Genomic DNA, 23,550 nt, shown 5'->3' with positions numbered 1-23,550 from the left:
TTTCGTTGACGAATATAGCCAAATATCGTAGACAAGCAAATAATATAGATGAGTCAAATTTGGAGATACAGAGGGGCTTCTTCCTTTGGGAGATGATTACAAAATATTTAGGGGTTCAAATTAACCAAAAACAGAATGTTTTTCTGATCACACAATTGAAGCCAATCTACACCCCTGAGAAGAGAGTTAAGGGAGAAATTCCAGCATTTTGATGGAAATGGACCACTACAACTAACAGTATGACGGAGTGCTTAAATATTTGGCAAATGTCCCTAGTCAAAATCCTATTTATATTTCCAATATGGATTGGACATAAGGTGGCTTCTAAAATATTTTAGTGTTGTAGGGTATTACAGTCGGCCCCGCACGACTATTGCCTTTGCTTACTTGTTAAATTGGTATTTTAAAATGACTTTTTTTGAATTCTCTCAGAAAGTTGGGATTTTTCAAAACAAACTTTTGTGAAATTAATTTATATTATTCTTGGTTGCCTTTTCCTTCTTATTACTGATTTACTAATAAAAAACATTTTCACCTTTCTCTCTTCATTTTAGGTAAGTACATTTTTGTCACCCGCTATATCGTAAGTAGACTACATTTCCACTGTACATAAGAAAGGACAGCAAACAAAATGTTTGCGAGCACTCAAACCCCTAATGAAAAATTTATTTGGTTTATTAACGCATAAAATATTATTTAATTTTCAACAATTACATTTTTTTGTTCATGCAACCCAAATTACAATACAATTTTTAAAATTCAAAGAAAGAACAATAATTTAAATTGATTTTACTACCCAACCATGACCAATGAAATTAAGTGAATTTAAATTAACTTTCGAATGTGACGAAATGTTTCTTTTTTTCTGCGACAAGGATATCCTTAGCCACAAACCTACAACCTGACCACAGTTAATTCATTCGATGGCAATCAAGAATTTGATTAATGTATGTGGAAGTATTATGGGATCTCGATAACATCATCATTGAATAGATTTATTGGAATTCCCAATGAAAGCAAATGAATTGCTTTCATTATTAATGAAGTATTTGAGATAATTAAACATTGCGGTTAACAAAAGAGCAAGTTAATATGATCTCTCCCATAGATATGAAATTTTAAACAAATTTAATATACAACATAGATATGAAATTTTAAACAAATTTAATATCAACATAGAATGAATTTTAACAATTTAATATACAAATATAAGACAATTAAGGAAGTTGACAACACTTCAATCTATTATGATTAGTTTTAGTTTTATTAAAATTAGTTTATTTTTGTGTTGCGTTTTCTGTTTTAATCTTTAGATAGTATTTATAAAAATTATATCAGAAGACTTTTTCAAAAAGTTATAGACCAATCGAAGTGGAAGTTAGCATGGGGCTAGAGCTTAGGACTGGGCAGAAGCCTTCCAATTTTGAGGTCATCGCGTAATATTTAGTGGGTAAAATAGACCATAGTATTTGTGTTAAATAAAAGTCAAATTTTCTATTAAAATATTTTTAATCCCAAAAATCACAAATAACGAACAATTCAATTCTGACTGTTACGTTGATGCCGATAGTAAATATATCGGATATATAGCGAATATATACAATGTGTATATACAAAGGAAAGGGATGTTAATTAGAATGCTTATATCTCAGAAATGGCTGGACCGATTTTGACCATTTTTCTCAATGCCCTCTTGACATAGATTTTGTGATATTTTTTTCATATATTTTTATCGCATGCGGATTTTGGTGCATGATCAAGTGTTCCAGTTTTGCAGTCGTTATAAAGGTCAGAAATAGAAACCAAATCACGAAATCTCGCATGAAGTTAGAGGTTACGACAAATGGACATCTGTGTGAAAATACCAACATTTCCATTCTACCGAACGCTGAAAATAACTTACAGGCGAAATGATTTCGTTGAAGAATGTAGCCAAATATCATAGACAAGCAAATAATATAGATGATCTATTTGGAGATACAGAGAGACTTCTTATATTTGAAGATGGTCGCAAAAGAGAAAAATTTTCTAAAATCTAAAAATCTAACATCGAAATATCTTCTAAAAATCATCAAAATACGGAATATAGGGAGGTATCGATGTATGGAGCCTATATAATGACCGGGACCTGCATAGAAAATTTTCTGTCATAGACTGCACTTCCCAATACGAACTCTAAATACGAAATATAAAACAACTCGGTGAATAATGTCGCTAAATCTTAAAAATACGGGATCTTGGGAGGTACCGTTAAATGGAGTCTATACGATATCGAGGACATATATAGACATTCCTCTTCCAGGGGGTAAAGTACTCAGAAGGAACTCCTTTGTGGATTTTCGGACAATTTAATTCAAAAATTTTACTACAATCATCAAAATACCGAATATCGGAGGGTCATACGATATCGTGGATCTATATAGACAATTCAATTGAAAAATATAAGTAAAATTATCAAAAACCCGAATAGGGAAGTACCGTTAAATGGGGATATACGATATCGTGGACCTATATATAGACAATACTCCTCCAGGGGGTAAAATACTCAGTAGGAACTCCTTTTGTGGATTTACAGACAATTGCATTGAAAAATTTGAGTACAATCATCAAAATGCTGAATATCGGAGGGTACCGTTATATGGGAGTAGTACGATATCGTGCACCGATATAGCCCATCTTCGAACTTGACCTGTCTGCAGACAAACGACTGATTTGTGAACAATTTTAGCCTTCCGGACGGACCGAACGGACAGAGCTAAATCGTCTTAGAATTTTACGCTGATGAAGAATATATGTACTTGTTAATGTCTAAAATTATTATTTCGATGAGTTACAAACGAATGCAAAACTTATTAGTCCCTAAATACTATGTCTGGTGGAGGGTATAAAACATATGACATAGTTATTTTCACCGATAACATATTTTGGATTTAATATTTTGCAAAATGAAAAAATAACATTAAACCCAATTTCTGCATGCATTAAAATAGTAAATGAATGCAGCATCTGTACGGTTTCATTTGTGCAAGAATTCTATAACATTGCGGAGACTTGCTATAAAACATCATATTTCATAAAACAACAACGCAATGTAAGGGAGATAAATATTGCATTTTTTGGTTGAATTATTATGTATTAGTATGGGTTGATGTTCTCCTTAAAAACCCGAAATCAATTTGCTACGATATTTAGAATTATAAATTAAAATCAACATGTGCTTTTTGTCGACAAACTACAAACTACATCATAATAGTAACAATATTTGAAATTGAATTTTTGCAATGGTAACCATCGATCTTTGTCCTTTCATATTAACGTTGATTTTCATTAATGATATTTTTATAAAAGAAAATTTCTTTCGGATTGATTATTTAAAAAATTTTCTCAATAGAACTTGAAATAAATTAGAACCAACCTTATACACATATATCCATGAAGTGAATTCCACACATAATTCAATAGTGCAATGTGTTTTTTTTCCAACGGAAATTTTGAAACATATTTGTTCAAAAGAAAAAAATACTGAATTAATGCACTATGATGAGAACCAAGAACATGTATGGAAACGCAGAATAGAAATTCACAGACATTTTTTTACCTAAAATTAAAAAAAATAAGTAGTACAAAATGTTATATTCGCAGGGCTAAATTTCAAATACTCTCCACCATGAGGTAAAGAAAACATTTGTAAATAACATTTTCTGGATTTAATGTTCGAACGCTTTCTACTTTAAACTGCAAATACCAGTGAGATCGGTTGGGATGTACAATGCTATCCACCACAAGCCTAAATATCGTTCATTTTGAAGTTTATAGAGGAGGATATGAGTAAAACCATTGCACACAGGGACCACATTCAATTGTATTGTATTTTAAACTCTCCATATGTAAACTCTAGAAAAAGTGACCTAAATATCAAATTTCAAAATTTCAGCTCTATCGCTTCACTGGAAACCAAATTTGATAACATCTAATCTGCATATCCAACACAATCTACATCTCTCCATCCTAGACATTAACTGTAATCCAAATTTAGTACTATTTAGTACAATGCCCAAAACCAACCCATATTTCATTCCAGATACCAAAAAATACTTCAATATTAATTTTGAGGATTCTATTCAGTACTTTTCGCACAATTATAGTATACATTTTCGAAACCACTTCTTTAAGTCCCTAAGACCCTAATTTAGTACCATCTACTTCCAAATCTCAGCCCTAAACACTAACAGTGACCCTAATGCCAATTTCACATTTCAAGCACTATCCGTTACCGAAATACAAAGTTTATTACCATTTAGTACCTTTCGTAGCTTGCTGCACCCATTTCAAACCCACTTCTTCATATTAATCCAAGCCACCAGCAGATACCCAATAAAAAAACATTTGAAATTTCCAGATCAATCAGTTCAACCTAAATCAATTTGTACCGAATGTAGTCTTTACTTTATCTAAATGGTGCCTAACTTTAGTAAGTGCAGTAAGTGGCGATTCACCGTGAGCATATAGCAAGGAATCATCAGCATATAGGATCCCTGTAGAATCATGTCGATATGGGGCAAAACGTATATAAAAATGTTGTATAAATGGGGTGACAAAATAGATTCCTGGGGAACCCCACAACTGAAATTAACTTGTTCAGATAAAATTTTTTGATTGATTTTATTTCGAGGTAGAATGAAAATGTTGGTATTTTTCACACAAAAGTAAAAAAATTACAACGTATAATTAGGAACAAGTAAAAAAGCCGAGCCGAACTTTGAATACCCTCCACCATTTAGAACGAATTTGGAAATTTAAAAAAAAAAAAAAAAATAAATAAATAAAATAAACCTTATAGGGTAAGTGTGCCTAAGTTCGGCATGTCCCAGTAGTCGGTACTTTTATTTTTAAGCCCATATAATGAAACTATTATAACTAAATGTATTTTGTTTACTTCAAATATATTGTCAGCTATCTTTGTGTACAATTTCGCTAAGAAAAGAAGATTTATTCTAATAAAAATAAAATTTAAATTTGAAGGTCCTCAACAATTCATATTCTTAAGAAAGTACAATAAAGACGTCGAATCAGTTTAACTAAACAAAAATATTATATTTAATGATTAATTTATTATTATTATTAATTATGCTTACAAAAATTTGGTATGCCGACTGTTGGAACATGCCATACCGACAATTGGCAAGTGGTGCCGACTACTGGCAAAAAAGCATTGTTTTAATAAACTATAAATTTATGAAATTTAATAAAAAGTTATTAAAACTTTATTTATTATTGTAAAAACTATACAAAATTTCGAATCTGAATAAATTAACTTAGTAATAATTGAAAAGTTCCACTCAGAATGGTGAGCGATTAAAAACGCGAAAATCCTAAAAGTGCCGACTACTGGTACACTTACCCTATTGGGGTATATACGAAGACATGGACCTGCATAGGCAACTTTTGTCATAAGCCATTGTTCCAGCCATGTTCAAATACGAATCCGGTAAATAATGTAGCTAAAATCATCAAAATACCGGATATAGGGAGGTACCGTTATATTTTTTCTGTCACCGGCTGTAGTACCTACTAGGAACTTCAAATACGAAATTTCCAACAATTTCGGTGAATATTGCACTAAAATCGTCATAATACCGAATACAGGAAAGTACTGATACTTGGGTCTATGCGAAGACATGGACCTGCATAGACAATTTTCTGTCATAGACTGTCATAGTAGTTTCCCATTACTCAAAACGAAATGTGGGCTATACGATATAGTGGACATATATAGAAATTTCTCTTCCAGGTGGTAAAGTGCTTAAAAGAACTTCTAGTATGGATTTTTCGACAATTCAATTGAAAAATGTAGTTAAAATCATCAAAATACCGAATATAGGGAGGAATCATTGGGGGGATATGGGATATCGTGCACCTATATAGACAATACTCTTCTAGGGTACTCAGAAGGAGCTCCTTTTGTAGATTTTCAGGCAATTTCATTGACAAATTTGGATGCAATCATCATTTGGTGTGGGGCAGGCCATACGATATCGTGGGCCGATACTTGCCATCTTCGAACTTGACCTGCCTGCAGACAAAAGGACTGATCGGAGCAAATTTTAACTTCCTATCTTTATTCGTTTGACACTACCGTGACTCTACAGACCGACAGAGCTAAATATTCTGATCAAGAATATATATATTGATCAAGAAAATATATACTGATCAACAATATATGTACTTTGTTATGTCTGAAATTATTATTTCGATAGGTCACAAATGGAATGACGAACTTAATATAATAAATGTGTTCTTAGTGGTCTGGGACCCATGCTTAGAGATTTTACGAAATTTCTATATAGGTTGCTTCCATATATAGGCCACCGCTATATTAGTTCTACTACTACCAACTATTTACCATAACCAACCAACTAACGATATTTCCACAAATACCAAAATATAATCCGAATTTATGCAAGCAAAATTGTGTAAACAAACCAAAAATCATTATGGCCATAACTAAAACAAACGGCCATAACAATTCTGGAAATGTTTCCATATTCATATGTAAGCAAATTTGCTTCATTTTGATGTAACGCTTTTTTTTGGGTTGCTCGTTTGCATATGAATGACCACAAATGAGAAAATACTTGCACCACACATATCCAATCACATGAACTAGTGTAGAGAGAAAACCAAATGAATGTGTGTTGCTCCATTCTATGACCATTGCATTTATTTCTGGAATATGTTGAGCTATCAGACTTCCTAAACCAGGGGTATATCTAAAATTTCATCAAATGTCTGCAATTCTACCTTTACAAAATATAATTGCACATCATAATAGAGTTTTGCTTCAACCACTGGCATACAGAAGGCTATCGGGAGCAGGATGTAGCCTCATAGTAATTATGTTAGACCAATTATACCAAAAAGGAGTAATGCAGTGTCAATGAGCTCCTGCACTGCTACAAAACAGATTTTTGACAAGTTCCCTTGTTACTGAAATTTCGTTACATTTTTAAAAGCTTCGGTGTCTGCTCGTAGATGTAATGAACTAATTTCTATGCAAAATACGAACTAATTACAATAACATCTGTGTAATTTTTAAAATAAGCATTAGAATATGTTCTGGTGCTATTAGCATATTGCGCACTTAAAATTGCAACTACAATAATCATGTAAAGGCATTACACTTCTTTTTTTGGAAAATCCGCATACTAAAAATAATAAAATACCAATTTTTTAGAAATAAACTTAAAATCAATCATTTATAAATTAAATCACAGAGGAATGAAAAAAAATATTTATTTTTATAAAAAAATAACGTATTTCTTCGTTCCAATTCACTCACTTCAAACGACTTGTTCAATCGTTTGGAAATATTAAATATTGATGATTATATTGGTTTCTTATATCAAAAAGAACTGAACTTTATTAACCGAACGAAAAAAGAAATAAAATATTATTGCGATTTACCTCAACAGCACTCAAAGGCATTCAATTGTAAATAATAAAATCATGAACCTCATCAAAGCATGAGGAATATTCCGAGAAGCAGAAAAATAAAAACAAATTTCACTTTTGAAGAGACATTTTAAAACGAAGGAGAACACTCTGTTGCGTTATGGCTCTGTCGCAACATAAGTAACCACCATTAGCCAGCCATAAAAGATTCATTACTTAGTTCCAATTTAGATTCGAGCCATCAGTTCCTTTGTGTTTCAGCTTTATGGCACAATATCACCATCTTTGTAGCATGCCGTTGTAAGTTATCGGCGACGCATGTTACACCTGAATGATTTTCATTATTTATTGGTAAATAAACAAATTGTGTTTCAATTTCATTTTATTGGTTTTATTTATTTATTATTCTTTTAAGGTCGTCAATGACAATAAGAAGAGGGGTTTATGTGTTAAAAGTAAAATTTTAAAATGAAACCATATTCGTTCGAACGTAAACAATAACAATTTCGAGAGCTTTAGACGGTGTTCGAGCAAATGTATACAAGGGGAGATGAAAAAAAACTGCAAACCATGTTCAGACTGCTGTCATTTCTACGCCGGCCATGGTGATGGTGTGGTCGGCCATAACAGCCGATGGTCATTCTCCGCTCATATTAATCGACCGTGGCATCAGAATAAATGCCGAATATTATAGCGAAAATATTCTGGAGGGTGTATTAAAGCCTTGGGCACGCAAATATTTTGGCCGCAGACATGATAACATTATTTGCCGGAATTGTTTCGAATTACGCATTTGAAGCTCGTAATGGATACTAGAGCCTATGACAGAAAATTGTCTGTGCAGGTCCACGTCTTCGTATGTCCCCCATATAACGGAACCTCTCTATATTCGGTACTTTGATGGTTTTAGCGACATTATTCACCGAGTTTGTTTCAATTTGGTATTTGAAGTTCGTAATGGATACTACAGCCTAAGACAGAAAACTGTCTGTGCAGGTCCACATCTTCGTATAGCCCCCATATAACGGTACCCGCCGATATTCGGTATTTTCATGATTTTAGCGACATTTTCAACAGAATAATTTCAAATTTGGTGTTTGGAATTCGTAATGTATACTACAGCCTATGACAGAAAATTGTCTGTGCAGATCTATGTCTTCGCATAGCCCCCATATAACGGTACCTCCCCATATTCGGTATTTTGAATTGGTATTCGAAGTCCCAAAGGGATACTACAGCCTACGACAGAAAATTGTCTATGCAGGTCCACGTCTTCGTATTGCCCCCATATAACGGTACCTCCCGATATTCGGTATTTTGATGATTTAAGCGACATTATACAAATTTGGTATTTCAAGTTCTTAGTGGATACTACAGTCTATGGCAGAAAATTGACTGTGCAGGTCCACGTTCCTGTATAGCCCCCATATAACGGTACCTTCCGATATTCGGTATTTTGAATTGGTATTCGAAGTCGAAAAGGGATACTACAGCCTATGACAGAAAATTGTCTATGCAGGTCCAGGACTTTGTGGGGGGCCTATACCACATATAACTGCCTCCCTATATTCGATATTTTGACGATTTTAGGTACAATACTCACCGAATTTGTAAGAGATGTCGTATTTGAAGTTCGTAATGGATGCTACAGGCTATAACAGAAAATTGTTTATGCAAGTCCAGGTCTTCGTTTAGCTCCGATATAACGGTACCTCCCTATGTACGGTGTTTTGATGATTTTAGCTAAATTATTCACCGTTTATTCAAGTTTCGAATTTGAAAACGGCAATGGCTTATGACAGCAATGTAGGTCCACGTCGTATAAACCCCAATTTAACGGTCATATTCGGTACTTTTAGGATTTTAACAGAATTTTTAACTGTTTTTATTTTTTGAAAATTTCCAAATTTGTTCTAATGGTGGAGGGTATTCAAAGTTCGGCTCGGCCGAACTTACTGCTTTTTAGCTTGTTTCTTATTTTTCGGTTAACAAATATCAAAGTTAAAGTGGTTTATGTATGAAACAAATACATCAAAAAACAGGGAAACGATTTTATTCGTGTTTTGTATTACATTATTATTATTATTATAAGTTCATCCTAAGATAGGGGGTCCATTACAATAGTTCGGACTTGTAAAAAAAATTCAAAAAACCATCGTTATCCCTTCTATAATTAAATGAAAACGAGGAAACTTAAATTAAATACTTAAACAAGTGCAAGTGCAATGATTTCCCACAGCACCCAAGGTTATTTCATACGATTCTCAAGAGTAGAGCAATTGTTATATTTAAGATATGGCCTTTGATGATTGGATGGCGGCATCACCATAAAGAGTATTTCATTAAAAAGTACAGAAACAAGATCAAAATACAACGACAACGCAAAACCACAATTGATAACTCCCAAGATATGAGAAATGAAAAGAAGCGGCTGAGAATAAATTTCTTATACATGAGAAGAAATAACTGTCTGGCGAAGCGTTAAAATTGTTCTAAAATTAAACTTTCTTGGCGATATGAGTATGCAAGATGTTCAAACTTCCGGATATAAAAACATGAAAGAAAGCTATATTAAAGGAGAATTTTTATGACAAGCTAAACCATCGATGGAAATTCTATATGATATGTATGTGCATGACCATTCTGAGATTATGAAGCGAATTAATAATAATTTAGTATAGCTCATATGCACATAGTTGGGGTTATTTTAGTACATAAAATCCCCCTATTTTCAACAAATGTTGGACCTTCTTTACATATATGTAACCTTCCCATATTGATGACAACATTGTTCATTATTGACTTTGAATTAAATCTAAAAATAGATACCTACTGTAACATTAATATAAGTCAATAAGAGTTCATACTTACACTTGTTAACAACGTTATATCAAAGCGCTGTATTTTCTGCAAGAGAAGAAGAAAATATTATAATTAGATTTTAAGATTGAATTTTTGAAAAGTTAGTAATATTTTTGTTCGACACATAGGCGAAACTAAAAAGTAATTATAGTTTTTAGAAAAAATTGTGTAATCCTGACATTATCTGATATTTTGGCTCAGATGGTGGTAACAACATTATCTTGACGAATTAAGTGGTCTAGCTTTGCGTAAAAGACCAATGTACATTTTCTGCAAAGAATAAGTAGACATTTAGAATAGGATTTCATAGAGAATTCGTATTAAAATGTACTAAAAATGTAATACTTTGCGTTGGTCTAGAATTCTGAAATTCGGAATCTGAGTAACAAATAAAGTGCAGTAAAGATGCAACAAAGGGTTTCGGAAATCCGAATGGTTACGATAAGTTCTAAAATGGCACCATTTGGTAATATATTCACGGGTAGAACTATACAATTTTCTTGTGAGAATCAAGTAAGTAAGGTGAAATGTGTTGTAACTGTGCACTAAATTTTAGAACAGATCTTGAAAATTTAGAACAGAATTTTGTATTGGGGTCACTGTTGGTAGTAGGTTTGTGGTAAAGAGCTGATTTCAGAAACGTGTACCACTATAATATTTTTTGGAAAAACTGAGGAATCTTGAAATTTTGTATTGGGGTCCCAGTTGGTAGTAGGTTTGTTATAAAGAGCTGGTTTTAGAAACATTTTATATTGGGCGAACAGATAATTATAGAAATCTGAAATTTGGTATTAGGGTAGCTGTTCATAAGAAAGTGGTTTCGGAAATGCGTACTACATATATACGAAAATTGCCGAATGGTACTATTTTTGGTACTGAGTGAAGGGACAAAGATAAAATTCTTAAATTTAATATTTGGGTTTCTGATAGTGTCTTTGTTTGAGATTTGGCGGTGGTAATATGGTACTAAGATTGGAATTGGGTTAAGGAGTACAGCAGAAATCCTTAAATTGGACATAGATGTTAATGTTTTCGTCTGTGGTCTAATGTGTACTATAATTGTACGAAAAGTACTAAATTTGTTATTGGATGAAGGAATAGAGCTAAAATCCTGTTATGTGATATTCATATCACTGTTGGTATTTGTGATTATGTGGTATGGAGGTGGTTTTGGTACTATAATTGTTCGAAAAGTACTAAGTGGTAGTAAATTGGGTGAAGGAATAAAACCTGAAATCCTGAAATGATATGGATGTCACTGTTGGATGTTTATAAAGTTGTGGTTGAGAGAAGGAGCTGATCTTGAATATGCGTAATATATATAATATAATTGTACTAAATAGTACAATATTTGGAAATTAAAGAGTTGAAATCCTGAGATTTGATATTGAGGCCACTGTTAATAGAGATTATTTTGAAAATTGGTTTTTAAACTGTAGGAAAAGAACAAAGTGTATATGTGAGATGAAAAAACTGCAACCAACTTCTGACTGCTGTCATTTCTAAGCCACTCGTCCAACAGCTGTTAAAATTATTCCAGTGACAGTGCATTATATTTTTTACAATTGTACAAAAGCATTTTGATGAGAATTTTCCAGAAAAAAAGTTATTCGTGATGGAATTCAAGCGTGATAGTGATAGAAAAGGTTTGAAAAGTAAAGAAGCGACTTGATCGAAGCCCGCGTCACAGTGGCCGAAAAATGGCTCGTGAGCTAAACATCACATCACAATATTCCATTCGGCAAATATGGAAAATTGAACTCGAGCTAAAGACTTGCTTCGCTTGGCCGAAAGTGGTGAAGTCGTTGTCCAGCAGTTTGTAAACAAACAAAATTATCGCGAAAATATTCTGGAGGGTTTATTAAAATCTTGGGCACGCAAATATTTTGGCCGCAGACCTTGAATATTCCAACAGGACTCAGCACTCGCCACCCAAGAATGGTTATAAAATGAAGTTCCTCGCTTCATTGCACAATGGCCATCAAAATCTCCGAATACCAATCCGTTGGACTATTGTGTCTGGAGTATTTTGGAAAGCAAGGTTGGTGATTTGTGATTTTGTTGTCATTTGGTAAGGAAGGAACTGTTGGAATATAGTTTGGCTGGATTTGGGAATGCTACTATTATTGTTCGAAAAGTACAAAATTATACTAAATTCGCCGTTGAGTAAATGGATAGATCCTGAAATTTAATATTGAGTTCACTGTTTTTTTTTTTCTAAAATTTAAATTTGGTGGTGTCATTTGTTATTATGAGATGATAGAAGGAGTTTAACTAATGTGCTTTTCGGTAAACTTCAAAACAAACTATTTTGAAGACTTTTTGTGGAAAAAAGTATTCATTTTTCGATTATCCCCTTCGATAAAGGAAAACCCTGAATACTAATAAAGTGTTATCGAACTAGTACAGCCGAATACTTAGTACGATGCATAAAGTTTGTTTGTAAATTTTGTTCAAAAAATAATGAACAAAAAACGATTCTAAAATTTAAGGCTGGACTTTTCGATGACGAAGTAGCGGGCACTTGCTGGTATCTTATAAAATATTTCTCCCAAAATACAAAATAATAAAAGGCGCAAATAATACATTTTGTGTGTATTTAAAAATACTGACTCAAAAATATGTATCGTTGTCAAAATCATACTTGTTGCATGCCAGCTTTTAAAAGAAAGATCGATTGTTCTAAAAACGTATTCTGCAGAACTGCAAATTTAAAGTTCATTGATTTCTTATATTATATTGCAGCTATAAAAAGAAAGTAAATACATGTCATTTAATTTTATACCCATCAGACGTCATGTTTCAGACAATGAATCATTCAACAGCATCTCTAAAAGTGAAATGCTAGCAGACATCATAAAAACGTACATATTTTAATACCTTGGCACAATTTCAAAATTTCGATTATGACAGGCGGGCGAATTTAACTTTAATGGCTTGTAGATATGAACTTATACCCACTTCATGCGTTGGCGGTTACGCATTCAAACACACCTTGCGCACGTATAAATATAAGAAAAAAATATTGTCAAAATATTGCTATGAAATATAAAACATCTTTCGCAAATCAATGAATAAGAAAAACAACAACAACAACAATTGAATATTCTTGGGTGGCGATATTGTTCCTCTACATTGTTTTATTTATTTTTGTAGTATTTTGTTTTATAAAACCACTTTGGTGGCAACCTTTTCGTCAAAATCTACATACATTCCTGCATAGCCAAAAAAAAAACAATGACTCGTTCCGAACCTGACGAATGCTGGTGATGAGCTGTACGCATACGAGACTTGAATACCATAAACAAGAAGCACATTTTCTTCCAAAAAAGATAACAGCTACAAAAAATAACTGCTCCACAAAGAAAGCCTACACAGTTTCGTTTTGCCGAAATTGGTAAAATGCCTAACAGCATCACTATACCACACCTCACACTCGGCTCTAAGTAAATTTACTGGGCAGATCATTCACAGTCCATTTCTTAAATAAATAAACGACAAACAGGCACAGTAACACATACATACGTATGCATACCATATCTCTTTCTCTCTGGCCAAAAATTGTTGAAATTGTCTGCCAAACAAACAAATGGCTAACGCATTCACATCCAACGACGAAGCAGTGGCTGTCATAGACAACATCGATTCGGCGAAACGGCAGAAAAAAGAGAAGCACATTGTTGACAAGGTCATTGTGTGTGCGATGATGATGTCGGCGTTTTGTGACTGGTTTAACAATAAGTTAAAAGCGGCACAGTATTTGGTAACCGTACAACAGTTAACAGTATAATAAATAAATTTAAAAAAATAGAAAAGTTCCGGTGGTTCGAATGTACATGTGGTGGACTTTAATTAAAATGAAACAATTTTTCAGGAAGTTTTCACCATCGCAGAACATGACAATTCCAAAAACAGCCGATTGCCTTTGTAATGCGGCTAAGACCATTATTTGCGGCTGATCCAGGGCTGCCAACAAAATTTCAAGAAAAATCGTCAATTTTTCAGAAAAAAATCAGGTTCAACGGCATTTTTATTTGTGAAAATCGGAAAAGAATATATGATTAACTTAAAACATATTTTTTGGTTTATAACAAAATACAAGTGTTTATTACATCTAAAAACCGAGAATAAATATGCACAACTATGCATTCAATAAAAATAGACTAAAAAAATTTGTTCTCTCTATGGAGGTTCCGAAGGAAATAGGCCAATATTGTCCATTTCGTATAGCGCCTAAGTAAATCTGATATAAATATTGCGACGTGACAGTTTTGGCCCATATTGGTTACTTCCTTCACTGGATATGAGATATGTGTTAATTTTCTAAAATGTTGAAATGTGCGTGAAGTAGCAGATATAGTCGACCGAAGTATTCCATTTTCATACTTCATCTAATACCGATCAAAATATTGGTATGGCCGAAATCACAAATTCCATGTTCATCCCAGGTTTTTGGTTGAGAGAAATATTCAGATATAGCAAGTTGTAAAGAATCGCTGACTTGTTTCGCAAGTTATGAAAGATAACAGTATTGAAAATTATGACCCTTTGTGGGTGAGGTACCAGAAGGGGTTCGCAGATATATATCATTCACAACAGATTTTGCGTTAGCAAAATTTTTGAAATTTGAAGAGAGTTGGATGCTTATTTTGATTTCATTGTTCGTTTTGTCTTGAACCCTATGTACGGGAGTTACCAGAAGAAATGGTCCGATCTCTACGATCTTTATAAAATATCTTGTGTTGATGGTAATATTGAGATGCACCAAGTTTGAATAAAATCGGATGTTAATTTAGCGTGTTTTGAGTTCAAGGAAATTCAAAATGTTTACTTTTTGTGGCGGAGGTACCAGAAGATGTGGTCCGATCTTTATAACAGATCTTGTGTTGATGGAAATATTGAGATGTACCGAGTCTGAATGGAATCGGATGTTAATTTCGTGTTTTATGATCTTTATGAATATTCAAAATTTTGATCCTTTGTGAGGGAGGTACCAGAAGAAGTGGACCGATATTGCTCATCTGCGAACACGATCTAAGTTTGATAGTAGTTTGGACCAAACTAGATACCGCCTTCGAGAGTTATCACGCGCATAGCCAGCCAGACAGACGGACGGTCGGACTGACGCACATCGCTAGATCTACTCAAAATGTTCTGAAACAGATTTGGTCCAAAGAGATGAGGCACATTTGGCCGTATCCAATGATATATACCCTATCTAGCCATATGACTGAAGGTATAGAAATTGTCCACAAAGTTAAATGAATATTATCACTTATAACCTCCTTAATGAAATTACTCAAAACGCTTCTAAAAAGTAACTGCATTGGTTTAAGTAAATTATGAATTCCGGTATAATTTGTAGGTGTTACTTATAGCATTGAGAATATTCGTCAAAAAAGACAGATATATTTTATTTGTTTCGGCATATTTTAGGTGTATTAATAAAATGACTTTAACAACATTTTAAATCGACGACGATCGTTAAAATATCGTAATTTTTGAGGCAAAAATCGGCATTTCTCAATTTTAGAATGAAAAATCGTCAAAATGTTGATAAATCGGCAAAAATGGCAGCCCTGGGCTGAACGGTTGAACATTGTTGCTATAATTCCCAAAATTGGGAATTTGGTGTATTTTCCTAATGGTGACCATGAATTAAACTATAGACTTACTTTTTTGTTTTTATCAAAAAAGAACCTCATGTAAACAACTCTCATTTTAGTTTATTTTTTTATATTTTCTGATCATTCTAAACACTGTGAATAGCTAATACTTCGATGTTTATCTATTTTGTTTACCTTACTTGGCGCAGATTACCATTTTTCTTATTTTTTTTTGTCTTCCTCTGCGTTGCTGCCCCGTGTACACACTTACCCCCTCCGTTAACCCTGCAATAGTTGAATTTACTATAATGGTATTTACGTTGCGGTTGTGTTTTTGTTGTTGCTGTAAACCGCTAGCGATACATTTTTATTTACATATCATTTTCGTTTTGGCGTTTCTTTTTGTTGAAGAAAAATATAAAATAAATAATTTTAAAGTTTAAAGACCTCTGTAGAAGACATCACCTTTTGATTAACACTATGTTTTAAGCTAATGAGAGAAGTGGTAATAATATTGATATCTTAATAATATAATATCATAGATTGTTATGGGCTAGAATACATTCCTTAGCGCGATATTACAGGTATATTTATTAGTTTTTTGAATAAAAATACTCTGAAAACCTAATATTATTTCATATAAGTTCAAAAAGAGTAGACGATGTTAGTGAACGCTTCGTGAATATTTCAAGAAAATATTACTAACCCTAAGCCGTTACCAAATAAAATTTTTTTGAAATTTTTTTTGAAAATCAAGAGTCCTTTCGGCACTCAAGGGTGGCAACAAGTAACTTGTTAAATGTGTCTTTACAATATTTAAATTTGGCTTCCGGGCTATAGCGGAAGATTAACCTAAAGTTACAGATTGTTGCAGGCAGATTGACTTTCCCATAAGGAGCAGAATATTAAATTTGCCATTCCGTTTGTAACACCTTCAAATATTTGTGGGGGCCCCCATATTTATACCCTACACCACAAGGTGGTCAGGATATTAGGTCTTTGTGCATTTGTTTGTAACAGGCAAAAGGCAATGAGGTAGACCCATAGTTCCTTTTGATGATCTTCATAGAATCACATTCTGATTCAATTTATGCATGTCCGTCCGTCCGTCTGTCCATGTATTTTTGTAAACAAATTACATGTTGCATTTACTGCCGGATCCAATGAAATTTTACACAAATCATTTGTTTGGCTCACAGTCCCTATTGAAATTGGAGACAATCGGTAAAAGTTTAGATATAGCTACCATATATATCTTCGTCCGATTTGTCTTTTATTGTGCACCAAACGTGTAATATTTGCCCAAATGGGATGGCATTTGGCAATTACGAATAGTATGGAATTTTGAACATACAACTAACTTAGGCATGAAAATAAGTATGCCAAATTTGATCGAAATCGGTTCATATATATTGTTCATCCGATTTGTTATTTTTGTACTCTGTAACAACAATATTCGGGGAAATATATCAAATACAGCTCAGAAATACCTTTACTAAATTTTATCGGGATCGGGTAAGATTTAGATATAGCTCCCATATATAACTTCATCCGATTTGCTTTTTATTGTGCACCAAACGTCTAATTTGGGCAAATATGGGATGGAATTTGGCATTTACGACCGAATTGAGTCTAGAAGCTTATATGTCAAATTTGGTGAAGATCAGTTCAGATATAGCTATAGCTCCCATATATATTGTTCATCCGATTTGTTATATTTGTTACCCACATCCGTAATATGCACTCCGTAACAACGATATTCATAGAAATATATCAAATACAGCTCAGAAATATATTTACCAAATTTTATCAAGATCGGTTCAGATTTGAATAAAGCTCCAATACATATTTTTATCTGATTTCAAGTTATTTGTGCACCAAATAAGCAATACAATCCGAATTTAAAAGATACAAATGCTTCGGCATATTTAGTCTTTTGAACTTTAAATTATAATTATAATCATAGCGTATATGATTGAATTCTCCCATAAAAACTTATAATTGTTATGTGGAGCTCTACTAAATAAGCAAAGTGGTGTAGGGTATCATAAAGACGGCCCGCCCGACTTTAAGACTTTTTAATGGTTTAAATCGATTTATTTGCCGAAATTAGTTCGAAAAATTTGGCAATAATATAAATGCTTGAAACCGGGATATACCCCCATATATGCCAAAACCTAGACCGACTTAACACATATTTTGTAGAAATGATTTTAACCATAAGGCTGTGTCAAATTTAAAACTCTATCGTAAACTTTGTGAATTATAGAGCAGATGGCCATTTGTGTATGTTTAAGGATATACATAATGGACCATAAAAAATGGTATCCTGGGAACCTATAACCAAAAAAATAATTACTCGCTATTGTATTTTTAAGTTTTCGGAGGAATTTTCGGGGATACGAATCTTTTTAAGAAAATTTTTAATTCGCTCTACCATTTTGTACATTCAGCATATTGCAGTGCCACTTTTTATATTTGGTACTTCACTGACTGCAGTCCCAATGAATTTAGTATTTGAATTGTCATTGGACGGATTTTTGTCATAGGCAAGAAGAAAGTCAACCACGCTTTGCTTAAGAGCCTCATACAGCCGTGTCGGCAATTTTTGTTTAAATATGTTCGCATTTTCAAGCTGAGACTCGTTGTAGGTCCTGGGGGTTGGAAAGCTAGATGCCAATTATCGTTATGCTCCATTCAGAATTCAAAAAAAAAAAAAAAAGACTTAAAAATTACGAAAAATTAAAAATATGTATTTAAAATGTATTTTTATTCGATTTTTTTTAATTGTATCCTTTTCTGCCATGATACCATTCCGAAATGGTATAAATTGTCAAAATCTTGCCACGTTTACAAATATTTACAAATATTACTTAAGAGAAATGCGGATCAAACGGCTAACACATTTACTCCACGCATCCATACCGTTTACAATCGGATTATGCAATAAATATGAATAGGAATTTAATGTCCCCACTGTGTCGTCCAGTGTTAACAAACTACAATGGGATTTATTGCTTATTGCCTTGTTGTTGTGTCGTGTTTTTTTTTCAAAAACCCAATTAGAATTCAAATCATTAATAAGTGTTCCGCTAACGTTGTTGACTTGTTCTGGCCAGGCATATCTGCGTTTTATACAGTATACAGGCCAACTTAATGAAGGTTATTATAATTAATTAATGTCATCTAAATTTTCTTATTTTATTTTCGTAGTTTTTGTTTTGTTTTTTTTTAGTGTAATTAGAGTACTTAATTTTCCTCTTCTCTTGTGAATTGCTTTGGAAATATGACAATAATTGTGTAGAGTTTTTGTTTTTTTTTTTTTAGAATTGCTATTAAAATTCTAATGGAGCTTTTAAATACAATGCAAGTTTAGTTTTCTAATGTTTGGCAAAAATAATGAAGCTAAATTGCTCAAAAACATGACCTTCACAATTTAAATTGTATTGTGTCGAATGGTGTTTCTATAAAGATCGGCACGGAAGATTTTAGGTAATAAGAAGTTAAATATTATTGGGTATATGAATCATAAAATAATTATAAAATGGGAAATAATTGCAAAGTATTATAAGTATATTACTGGTATTAAATAATGGATGTGGTTAATAATAATAATAAGGGGGTGAGCAAATATTAGTTTTTATAACCTACACCACAGGGTGGTCAGGATATTATATCTTTGTGAAAACAAACGAGATAGACCCATAGTTCGTTTTGATGATCTGCATAGAATCATATTCTGAGTCGATTTATGCATGTCTGTCCGTCCGTCTGTCCATGTATTTTTGTAAACAAAGTACAGACCGCATTCATTGCCTGATCCAGATGAAAAGTGTAATATCAGCCCAAATTGTATGGAATTTCGCACATTGGGCCTGAAAATAAGTATGCCAAATTTGATCGAAATTGGTTCAGATATAGCTATAGCTCCCATATATACTGTTCATCCGATTTGTTCATCCATATGGGATGGAATTTGGCTTTTATGACCCAATTGAGTCTAGAAACAAGTATGTCAAATTTGGTAAAAAAAACTGTTTAGATATAGCTTTAGCTCCCACATATATAGTTCATCCGATCTGTTATATGTGTTTTCCACAGTCGTAATATGCACTATGCACAAATACAGCTCAGAAATATTTTTGCCGAATTGTATCGAGATCGGTTTAGATTTGGATAATACATGTCCGAATTGAAAAGGCACAAATACCTCGGCAAATTTGGTAGAAATCGATTCGGAGAAGGATATTCCTCTCATATATTAGTTCCTTTGGATTTTAAATTATAACTCTAATCATAGTTGGTATGATTTAATTCTCACAAATTCTCCATAAAAACTTTTATTTGTCATGTGTAGCTCTACTAAATATGCAAAATGATGTAGGGTACCATAAACTCGGCCCACGCGCATCTAATTCTTTCTTTACTGGTTAGTACTGTTGAAGGAGTGAAAAGTATAAAATATAAAATTTCTACATGCATACAGGCCAGCAAGTATGAAGGGATTTTAGTATATTTTGGCATTTAATCGCATACTATCTAAAAGATTAAAAACAAAAACAAGTAAAAAGGCTATAAGGTCGGCCGGGTCGAACTTTGAATACCCTCCACCATTTGGAGCGGATTTGGCAATTCTCAAAAACAATAAAATTTCAAAAATACCAAATGTAGCTGTTATATTAGGGTCTATAGGACGACATGAACCTGCATAAGTAACTTTTGTTATATTCAAACTTAACAAAAAAAATATATAAAAATCTGTGAATAATGTCGCTAAAATCATCACAATACCGAAAATAGGGAGGTACCATTATATGGGGACTATACGAATCTCCTGTAATAGGCTGTAGTATCCATTACGAACTTCATATACCAAATTTGAAACAATTCCGGTGAATAATGTAGTTAAAATCATCAAAATACCGAATATTTGGAGGTACCGTATATGGGGCCTATACGAAGACGTGGACTTGCACAGACAATTTTCTGTCATAGGCTGTTGCATCAGTTACGAACTTCAAATACCAAATTTGAATTAATTCCGGTGAATAATGTCGCTTAAAATCATCAAAATACCGAATATCGGGAGGTACCGTTATATGGGTGCTATACGAAAACGTGGACCTGCACAGACAATTTTCTGTCTTAGGCTGTAGCATCCATTACGAACTTCAAATACCAAATTTGAAACAATTCCGGTGAATATCGTAGCTATAATCATCAAAATACGCAATGTAGGGAGGTACCATTGTATACTACTTTGTGGGATCTAAAATGTATATTTCGAGGTGTTACAAACGGAATGACAAACTTAATGAACCCTCGATACTATGGTGGAGGGTATAAAAAACAAAGTGAATGTGCAAAAGGTAAAAAGAAAACTCTCAGCTGGTCTGAATACATAAAACCTAATGCCGATCAGCCGACAATTTTTGTGGAAGGTTTTTCGCTCTTTTGTATATTTCGCCATGCCCGTCCATCTTTTTGTCCTTCAGTGCAAAATGTGCAGTTTGCAAACGAAACGAATTAGGTGGACATATTTTTCCTCAGATACATATTAGGTCCATATTATGTTCGAATTTGAAAATGTGGCATGCAGGTTCACTATTTGGTAACAGTAACCTCGATATTTTGTATCTTAAATTTTTAAAAACAAGGTAGTTGCTTTCTATCAAATTGTTAAAACCGAAAATTAATTTTAATTCATTTCGGGAGTTTGAGGAAAATATCCAAATATAACAAGGGAGTTCGTTCCTACATATATATATAATTACACATGTTGTATGCGAGTTACCGTTGACATACACAAGTAAATCTTTAGGCGTAAATATTTACATGTTTACGGTTCACGGTATGTGTAATCAAGGCGGATGTAAGGCATACAAAACCCACATCCTTTCATTTTGGTGTTGCCCCCACCACCACAACCGCCGTGCATGCGGTAAAAACACTCTTAGCTCGATTGTATGTTGAAATCTTGCTACATTGTTAATATTATTAATCTTTAGCCATGCCATTGTTAAATATTTAAACAGCTTTCTTTTTAATCAATGTAAGAGATTTCCATTCCAAAAGGCTGGTTGGTTGGTTGTGTAAATGCCGTACCATTGTACTCACGGTCTATCCGCAACATATGTGCCAATGGGACACATTTGTTCACGCACACACACACACCCACATAAACGAGCCACGAATTCACCGTGTTTGTATAAAGTCCTTAAGCTTAACAATATTCCTGGCGCCGTGTGAACATAACCTGCAAATCATTAAATATTTATGAACTCATCAAACCAAATCAGGGAAGGTAAAGTACTGATGATAATTCGTTAACAATGCTTCATCCGAAGGATTACCGGGTAATTAGTGTTATCAATTTAATGTTTCGTCATATATAACGTGATTCTTAAATTGTAGCTAAAGAAAAGTAGAAAAGTTAAATTATGAGGAATTCTTGACAGACAGATTTCAAATAACTGGAGGTGGAGTCATTCATGTGATTTTTAGGAAAATATTAGTGTCATATTAGAAATACCTATACAACTAATAATTAATAGTTTCATTTGAAATTTATAGAAAATCCAAAAAATATTAAATTTTTTGTCTGTCTTAACTACTAACATATTGAGTCACTGGACTAAATGTAAATATTCTCGAAGAAACAACTTAAATATTTTTGATGGTCCGTTATATTTCCGTGTGCAATTACTCCGAACGGAGTTTCTTATTTGCTGTAATCTTATAACATTGTTACATTTAAATTGCATTCCAATATGGGCAAAATCAATCATCCCCATCTTGAATTTTCTCAAAAAATAGGCAATATTTAAGAGAAACATGCTAGAAAGCTTAACTCGGTACATACCCGTGGGACATACCATAAAGATTTAATATTTGTAGAAATCTGGAGAATTTTCAACCTAGAGTTATGCTTACTAACTGTTTATCCATTGTGGAAGAGGGCATGTTCGCTTCTGAACAAAGCTGTCAATGCAAATTTTGGTCTATATCGGAACTCGTCTCGTTAAATTAAAAAGCAGTAAGTTCGAACGGGCCGAACTTTTAATACCCTCCACCATTTGGAACGAATTGGGAAATTTTTCAAAAATAAAATCTGTTAAAATCTTAAAAATACCGAATATAGCCGTTATATTGGGGTCTCTACGACGTGAACCTACAAAGGCTTTGTTTGTCATAAGCCTTTACCATATTCAAATTCGAAACTTGAAATAAACGGTGAATAAAGTAGCTAAAAGCATCAAAATATCGTATGTAGGGAGGTACAGTTATATCGGAGCTATACGAAGACCTGGACCTGCATAGACAATTTTCTTTAACAGGCAGTAGCATCCATTACGAACTTCAAGTACTACATCTCAAACAATTTTGGTGAGTATTGTACCTAAAATCTCAAAATACCGAAAATAGGGAGGTACTGATATATGGGACCTATAAGAAGACCAGGACCTGCATAGACAATTTTCTGTAACAGACTGTAGATCCCATTACGAACTCTAAATACGTAATTTGAAACTACTCCGGTGAATAATGACGATAAAATCATCAAAATAACGAATATGGGGAGGTACCGCTATATGGGGGCTACACGAACATGTGGACCTGCACAGAAAAT

At 33.3% G+C, this 23,550-nt stretch overlaps 1 protein-coding gene across 6 annotated transcripts in view; it reads right to left on the bottom strand.

Moving 5' to 3' along the window:
- LOC101889692 (uncharacterized) overlaps window positions 1–23,550 on the bottom strand; it is a 124,929-nt gene that overhangs the window by 82,833 nt on the left and 18,546 nt on the right. For 4 of the 6 annotated variants that reach the window (XM_059131999.1, XM_059131997.1, XM_059132000.1 and 1 more), the window contains exon 3: window positions 10,324–10,359. The exons of the other annotated variants lie outside the window; for them this stretch is intronic. The gene's annotated coding sequence lies outside the window, so the exon portion shown is untranslated. The remainder of the gene's footprint in view (window positions 1–10,323; window positions 10,360–23,550) is intronic. 6 annotated transcript variants of the gene reach the window in all.

Source organism: Musca domestica, unplaced genomic scaffold (assembly GCF_030504385.1).
Source record: "Musca domestica strain aabys unplaced genomic scaffold, Musca_domestica.polishedcontigs.V.1.1 92, whole genome shotgun sequence".
Lineage (NCBI taxonomy): Eukaryota > Metazoa > Arthropoda > Insecta > Diptera > Muscidae > Musca > Musca domestica.
Note: the sequence above shows the minus strand (reverse complement) of the source record. Positions and strands in the feature narration are given on the sequence as shown.